The sequence below is a fragment of the Callithrix jacchus genome, chromosome 1 (assembly GCF_049354715.1).
Source record: "Callithrix jacchus isolate 240 chromosome 1, calJac240_pri, whole genome shotgun sequence".
Taxonomy (NCBI): Eukaryota; Metazoa; Chordata; class Mammalia; order Primates; family Cebidae; genus Callithrix; species Callithrix jacchus.
Genome location: NC_133502.1, coordinates 106484453 through 106493048, shown reverse-complemented (window position 1 = coordinate 106493048; position 8596 = coordinate 106484453). Strand labels below are relative to the sequence as shown.

The 8596-nt window shown below is 49.6% G+C and overlaps 1 pseudogene across 1 annotated transcript; it reads left to right on the top strand.

Annotated features, from left to right (window-relative positions):
• The first annotated feature begins 1601 nt into the window (after nt 1-1601).
• LOC100393830 (spermatogenesis-associated protein 31A7-like) lies at nt 1602-7884 on the top strand (annotated as a pseudogene). The gene is made up of 5 exons (XR_013533473.1): nt 1602-1777; nt 1931-2122; nt 2949-3018; nt 3575-3635; nt 4272-7884. The product of XR_013533473.1 is annotated as a spermatogenesis-associated protein 31A7-like (transcript).
• Nucleotides 7885-8596: the final 712 nt, after the last annotated feature.

Here is an 8596-nt window from a genome sequence, read left to right as displayed (position 1 = left end):
ATGAGTTGCCTTTTCACTCTACTGATAGTGTCCTTTGATGCACAAAACACTTTTATTTTGATTAAATCTATCTATTCTCTTATTGGCTGTACTTTTGGTGTCTTTGATCCAAGAAATCATTGCAAAACCCAAATCATGAAACTCTTCCTTTATGCTTTCTTCTAAGACCTTTATAGTTTTAAGTCTTATGTTTAGACCTTTGATCCAGTTTGAGTTAGTTTATGTACATATACACATTTAGTGTATATATATATATATAAAGTATATAATATATATGTGTATACATAGTGTGTATATATGCATATATAAAGTATATAATATATATGCATATATACTATATACATACACATACATTATGTTATGTTTTAAATATATATACAAATATATTTTTAAAAGCTCAAAATCACTGATACAGAAATGCAAATCCAAACCAAATATATATTCTATATTCTATATTATATGTACATTAGCTAGAATATATTAATCAGCTATAATATATATTATATATTACATTATGTATATTATATATTATTATATATAATGGTGTTTATATCATTATTACATATCCAAATGAATATAAATCATTCTATTACAAAAATACATGCACGTGTATGTTCACTGCAGCACTGTTCACAACAGCAAAGACATGGAATCAACCCAAATGCTCATCAATGGTATACTGGATAAAGAAAATGTGGGGTATATATACACCATGAAGCACCATGCAGCCATGAAAATGAATCAGATCATGTCTTTTTCAGACACGTAGATGAAGCTGGAAGCCACTATCCTCAGCAAACTAACACAGGGACACAAAAGCAAATATTACATGTTCTCACTTATAAGTGGGACCTGAACAACGAGACCATGTGGACACAGGGAGGAGAACAACACAGACTGGTACTTGTTGGGGGAGGGCAGTGGTAGGGAGAGCATCAGGAAAAATGGCTAACGCATGCTGAGTTTAATACCTAGGTGATGGGATGACAGATGCAGCAAACTACCAAGGTACACATTGACCTGTGTAAGAAAACTGCCTGTCCCGCACATGTACCCCAGAACTATAAAGAAAATAAACACACAAACAAAATTTTAAAAAATTATCTTAACTGTATGTGGGTAGGTCCCTTTGATTGAAAGTGAAATGGAAAGAATTTTTTTAAAAAAACCTTACTATTCAAAATTTACAAAACTAAGAGTAAAACAAATTTACATTTTGTCCCTGGATTGATATTAGACAAAAACATTGTGTGGGAAAGCTGGAGTTGAGGACGAATGAGATTCTGAGAATAAAAATCCCTGGTACATAGTCAAAATTTCAGAGTCAACTTCAGATTTTCAAGGATTATAAAATAGATAACCTCATACCACCATCTCCAATAGATAAAAGGAACCAGATAATATCTGTGTTCCAGGGAGAAAGAACAGAAAATTGGCTGAGTTCTGTCACTGACAAAACTTAGTGGGAAGGAGGAATCTGGAAGGTGACAGGGTGGAGGGATCTGGGCTTTCAGGGTGGGGAGGGGCTGTGCTTCAGCCTCCCCCTCTCGCTGCCCCTCCCCCATCAGGGACCCTTTGTGATGTGAAGGCCCCAGCTCTGTGACACAGGCCTGGGCCCCAGTCCCTAGTCTGCAAGGGAATGCCCAGAGCTCAGTTGCTAGAAGGCAGCATATCTATTCAGATGGCAAATATTCCGTTTCCTCTAAAATTTCTTAGTGATTTGTGGGTAAACACCCCCAGCTTTACACCATGGGTATTGGATATCTTCCTAACCCTGGTATTTGTTGTGGAGTTATATTTCCTATTAGCCCCCTGCCTCTCTTACTTCCATCATGATCCACCCTCACCATCGCCCGGGGAGAAGAGAATGGTAAGGAGCCCTCAGGCCAGACCCACACAGCACAATTCTCTTCTTTCTTTCTATTATTAGCTCTACTTTTCCAAATCCAATGGAGAGACTTCCGCAATGGGAAGTGTCAGGAGAGACCAGAACATGGTCCTTCCAGGGAGAGGCAGAGCAGCCAGGGGTTGGTCAGGACTGGAATTTCCATCCCAAGCTCTAAGTCCATCTGTGGGGGAGCACAGGAGGCGTCAGGACAAAACCAAACCCCTGGACTCAGTGGTGAGGACCAGTCAGGACATGGGGGAGGTCTCTGTAGGGGGGCAAGCATAAGCCTCTTCCTGGGGCAGGTGGCTGGGGGCAAAGCCTTGTCTGTGTGGGGTGATCTGGGGCTGTCCTGAGCCTCTGAGGGCCTCCCACCTGGGCCTGGAGTCTCCTCTGATCTCCTGAGAAGCAGAATCCTATCTGACAGCTCAAGTGTGCCCGCAGGCCTGAGCCTGGGTGTTCATAGAGTAGAGGAGCACCTCTACCGTTACTTACACTATATTATATATTATACATTATGTATATTATAGTTTACATATATAATATATATATTTCCTCATATAGTAAATCCCTCTTTGTGGTGGGTTTTATTGTTTGTTTTTTGAGACGGAGTCTCACTCCTGTTGCCCTGGCTGGAGTGCAGTGGCGATCTCAGCTCACTGCAGCCTCTGCTTCCCAGGTTCAAGCAGTTCTTCTGCCTCAGCCTGTGGAGTAGCTGGAATTACAGGCACACGCCACCATGCCCGGCTAATTTTTGTTATTTTTAGTAGAGACAGGGTTTCACTATGCTGGCGAGGCTGGTCTCAAACTTCTGATCTCAGGTGATCCACCCTTCTTGGCTTCCCCAAACACTCAGCTTACAGGCATGAGCCACCACGTCTGGCCTTCTCTTCGTGTTTTTCTAAGAAGAAAAGCAGTTTATCATCCACTTAAACATGAGTGGGAGGAAGCACACTGCTCCCTGAGCAAGACCAGAGAGCTGTGCAATTCGTGAGTGCCGCGGCTGGACTGGGGGTGGAGAGAGAGAGCTGGTCTCAGCCCCTCACCCTTTCTTGTCTTCCAGGGTCACTTTCTCTCCCAGGGTCAGCGGAGGGGGAGGCCCAAAGGCAGGAAGAAAAACTGCAGTCTGAAAGGTAAGGCTCTGCCGGGGCACACTAGAATTCATTAGATCTCGTCCGTCCCCGGAGAGAAGCGACTCTGTCTGAGGAAGTCAATTGAAGAAGCCTGAGGTGGGGGCTCCTAGGAAGGAAATCAGAACCCCGGGTCCCTCTCAGATTCTGTGCTGGCATGAAACCATGGTGGGCCAAGGATTGGGTGTTCCCCAGCAGGGCACAGTGTAGGGGGAGACCAATGCCTGTCTGAATCAGGAGAGGGGTGAGGGGGCTGTGGACAGCTGTTCAACTTTGTTAAGGCTGATTCCTCTTTGAGACCACCCCAGTCCTTTCTCCCCACAAGGCATCTGTGAGAACTATGGGGATGGGGGGGTCTGTGTGTGGAAGCCCTTTGTGGACAACAAAGCCTTGCCCTCCGTGCCTCGCTATCACCATCCAGGCCATGTGGCCTTGGACACAGACATGTGGTTTCCAGGGTCTGACTCCCCATGGTTTTCCCTCAAGAAACATCCACTCAGCCCCCTGTGAGATCCCAGGCCCCTCTCTCACTGCCCTAACCTGGTCTCCTGATTTCCAGCTTATAGAGACCTCCTGACAGGCCTGGAGCGGTTTCTGGACGTGCTTTCACAACTGGAGCGGTGAGGCACTTCCCCTTCCCTGCATCCTTCTTACCGGGCTGGGATTTGACCCCAGGGCCTTACGGCAGCCTGGAGCTGACCTGGGATGGGGAGGCCAGGGGGACAGAGGATGGGAGCAAAACCCTGGAGCAAGGGGTAGGAGAAGAATTGGGGAGTCTGGGTGCAGCGTGATGAAGGGCCATAGGAGGAGAATTGAAGAGTCAGCGTGTGGGGTGGAGGGGCATAGGAGAATTGGGCAGTCAGCATGTGGGGTGGTGGAGGGGCATAGGAGAATTGGGCCATCAGTATGAGGGGTAGTGGAGGGGCATAAGAGAATTGGGCAGTCGGTATGTGGGGTGGTGGACGAGCATAGGAGAATTGGGCAGTCAGCATGTGGGTTGGTGGAGGGGCATAGAAGAATCGGGCAGTCAGCATGTGGGGTGGCGGAGGGGCATAGGAGAATTGGGCAGTCAGCATGTGGGGCGGTGGAGGGGCATAGGTGAAGAATTGGGGAATCAGGTTGTGGGGCAGTGGAGGGTCATAGGAGAATTGGGGGGTCTGGGTGTGGGGTGGTGGAGGGGCCGGGGCCCATGTGCCCACTCTGCCCTATGGCCCTACCTGCTCCTGGCTGCAGCTTGTGCCTCCTGTCTCCTGCAGCATCCCGGGGCCGCATCCTGAGAAAGGCGACTTTGGTCAGCTCTCTGGTCCAGATACCCCAGGTGAGGAGTGCAAAAGAGCGCCTGATGGAGCCTCCCAGTCCCCTCAGGAGCCAATGGAAGATGCCGCTCCCGTGCTTTCCCCATTAGCTTCCCTGGATCCTCAAACCCAGCATCCTTCACCTCTGGTCTCCACCCCATCACCAGGCCCAATGGCTACCTCAGTCTCCCCTCTGAGTGCCTCCCAACCACCAGAGCCTTCCCTTCCCCTGGAACACCCCTCACCCGAGCCACTTGCGCTTTTCCCTAACCCACCACACATGCCTGATCCGCTGGCCTGCTCTCTGCCTCCTCCAAAAGGCTTCATTGCTCCTCCCCTGCGGGACTCCCCTCTGACAACTCCATCTCACTGTGACTCGGTGGCACTTCCACTGGGCACCATCCATCAAAGCTCATCTCTGTGTGAGGATTTGGCGACTTCTGGCCCAGCCATCTCAGGCCTTGGCGGCTCAAGCAGTCATGTCTCTGTGTCTGCATTCTGGTGTCAGGAAACTACCAGAACCTGGCGCGTCTCCAACCCATCGGTCCAGCAAGATCAGCTTTCCGGCCACCCACCAGAAACCTCGTCCTCGGGTGACCCCACAAACAGTCAGATGGAAGCTGGAAGCCCCTTTTTGCTCAGCTCTGATGGCCAGAATGTCATGGGAATACAAGTCACAGGAAGAGCCGGGATCAACATTCGGGAGGAAAAAGAAAAAGATGGATCATTTCCAAAACAAACGAACACGGAAAAGCACTTGAATTATTTGGGGAATTTGGTGAAATCATTGAATGCTGAGCAGGACACCACAACCCTAAAACCCGTCTGGGACATGGAAGACTTGAAACAATCGTCCAATCCTCAGAAGCTCTCGGATCCTGGAATCCTGAAGGAACATTTTCAGAATTATAGGCAGCTTTTCTGGGGCCTCCCCTCTCGGCACAGCGAATCCTTGGAGGCTAATGCCTGGGTGTCTGAGAGATATTATACTTTACAGTCTCCTCCTTTCTTGTTCAATGGCATTCCCAATGTCTGCCCGGTTCAAACAGAGACTACAATGTCTCCACTGCTTTACCAGGCCCAGCGCCTGTCCCATCTGAGGTCTGAGTCCCAACCCTTTATTTCGCCCACACCCCAATTCCAGCTCTCACACATGGCTCAGGCGGAGGTTCAGGCCCATCTTCAATCCTCTTTCCCAGTCCAGTCTCCTGCTTTTGCATCCCCGATTAATAATTCTGGAGTAGCTTGCCCTGCGTCGCAGAATAAGACACAAGCTCTCACCTTACCTGAAATGCAGCGCCCTGAATGGTCTTCTAAACAACTAGAAGGTGGGTTGGCTTTACAATCTAGGGGCCAAAAACCTCAGGATGTCTTTAGCGCCTCCACTCCTAACCTTCCCCAGGGCAGCTTCACAGCAATCATTCCTGAGAACTTTCCAGTCAGTCCTGAACTCCGGAGCAACCTGGGAACGACCCAAGAGTCTCCGGATCTGATGCAGCCTCAGGAGAACTTGCCGGGGATAAATCAGGCCAGGGGCAAACTCAGACCCTTGCAGTTCTCTAAGTCCATGGGCGAAAGCAGCAAGGACATACAGAAGGTGACGTTCCCACTAGAGAGTAATCCGTGCACACCTCTGGGACAAATTCGGGGGCAGACCCTGAAAAATCTAGCCAGGTGCATGGAAAGCTTCCCAGGGAAGGTTCTGGGGGCAGAACCTCAAGTCTCTGAGGAATCGGAAAGAGACTTGAAGATGCCCTTGAGGAGAGACTCGCAAAGTGATCTATTAAGACGCACAGAGACAAATCGTATAGAAAACATCCTGAAAGCCCACGTGGACATGAAGTTCGGCCAGATCAATGAGGGCTTTATCCCCATTCGTGTGCGTCGATCCTGGCTTGCTGTCAACCAGGCTTTTTCCGTGTCCAGCACCCACATGAAGACCAGCAATCTAACACCCCCGAAAAGTGTAAGAGCCAGTGTGAACACATCCCAGGAGCTTTCCTTCCTCGATCCGTGCACTCAACAGGTGCTGGGACACCACATTGTGAGGTTGTGGGCCAAACACAACTGGAGCCTACCCCTCAGGGTCCTCAAGCCCATTAAGCTCTTTAAACTGGAAAAAGTTTCATCCTTATCCCTAACACAGCTTGCCGGTCCCTCCTCAGCCACCTATGAATCTAAGCCTAGCTCAAAAGTTGAGAAAGCCACGTTCCTAAGAGAGTCACCACCGGCAGGTGTGAGAAAGCAGGTGCTGACCAAAGCATCTGTTCAGACGCCAGACAGTCTTCTGGTGTCTTCACCCATATTTACGAAGTTCCAGACGGCCCCACAAGGGATCCCATCTTGGAATGCCCATGGGCCCTTGAAGCCTCCTCCAGCTGGACAGGAGGACAGGTGGCCTTCTAAGTCCCTCACATGCAGCCTCACAGGCAGCGCCCAGCAGAGCGGGAGCCTAGGAGCCCAGTCTTCAAGGGCTGGAAAGATCATGGAGGAAGTGCCACAACCCAGAGTCCCCTTGGGAACCTTGGCAAACCTCCAAGCCACACGTAAGGATGTGAGTGGTTCAGAGGCTCCACGGACCAGTAAAGGCTCTCAACTCCCTAACTCAGAGACCCAGCCTCAAGTCTGTGGCGCCGTTGTGCTCCCTCCAGATGGTTTTACTGACATTCCCCTTGCTACAGAGAGTTTGGCTTCTCAAGTGCCCCATGGCCGTCTCCAGAGCATGGCTACCAGGAACATGCAGGCTTCCCGGGAGCTAAGTGACCTTATGGCAGCCAGAAGGAGAAACCTGGGGTACAAGGAACCCAAGGACCCGAAATGTCAAGGCTCATGCAAGAGCCAGAGCCAGATGTTTACCCCTACTCACAACAGTGAGAACCCAGCGAAGCCCAACTTAGAAAAACGTGAAGTAAGGTTTAAAGAACTGAGGACTCCCCAGCTCACCCCAGTCAGGAAAACAGAAAAAACCCGTCAGGATGAAGGCCTCCGGCTGCTGCCGTCAAAGAAACAGCCTCCTTCAATATGCGACTTCAGAGAAAACATCAAACAATTGTTTCAGCAGGTCTTTTCAGTGAGAAAAAGCAAGCCAGTACCAGTCACTGCCAAGAGCCAGAAAATAGTGAAGAACAGATCACATGTGTACAGCAGCTGTGCTGAAGCTAAGGGGCTCACGGCAGCAGCTGGACACATGCTGGAGAAAAAAACGACACTTTGCCGTGAGCATCGTGCCGCTAACGTAAATCAGCACAAACAGGAGTTCCAAGCCCCAGTCTGTGGATTTCCCTGCAACCGCAGGCACCTCTTCCACCCGGAACACAGCAGAATGCTGGACTATGCAGCCAGCAGTCAACAAGCCACTCTCAAGAGCCAGAGTTACCCCAACACAGAGAAGCATATCAGACATCAACAGTCCTTGAAAAGTGTCCAGTGCAACAATGAGCAACGGGGCCAGGACAGCCCCAACTCTTGCTCCCCAAGAAGGCTGTCTCCCAGGAGGTCAAGTAGTCTTCTGTGAAAACACAGAACTTTTAATATTCCAAAATAAATAAATATCTCCCTTTTTTCCCCCATAAAAGGATAATGGCTTTTATTTGTGTCGTGCTTGGTGTGGGCTTGTTTTCTAGAAGTGACAGGACATGGAGGGATTCTGAGTGGTGTTGTAAGCCGACCTTCATCCTGAGTTCCTTCACTGAAGCTTAGGTTTCCATAATACTGCCTTTACACAAACAACAAAAAATTCTAAAAACAAGATGAGAACACCTACGAAGATCCCACTCAGAGATGTGGTTCAAACCCATCTTTCTACTACTTACTCTCTGCCTCAAACTTTATGCAGCTGTAGGAAGAAGGTTTGCAGAGAAGTCATAGGACTGAATATCTCCATGCAGGCTCCAGGAACTGCCACGGTCAAGTAGCTTCATGTGTCACAAAATAGTGGAAGCTCGGGTGGGAGAGTGTGGGCCCTGAGTTCAGAAGCCAGGGAAGTCTTGACCCTGGATATCCTGGGGGAGAGTAGATAACGCCTGCCCTTGGGAAGCCCCGTTTCTCCCGTGAAAAGGCTGGGATGGAGATGGGCCCTCCTAGCTCAGCCTAAATACAAAGCACAGAGTCCCCATCCCACTGCCTCTCCCTTTCTTGCACTCTGGAGTGAGGGTGGGGACAGACATTCCAGCACTGTAAATGTAAAATGGGGGGTGGGGAGAGGCCTTCACGGAGGCTGCTGAGGACCGTGAGCTCCCTGCCCGAAATGAGTGAATGACCCTGCTCCTGGGTCACCTGCCTTTGTC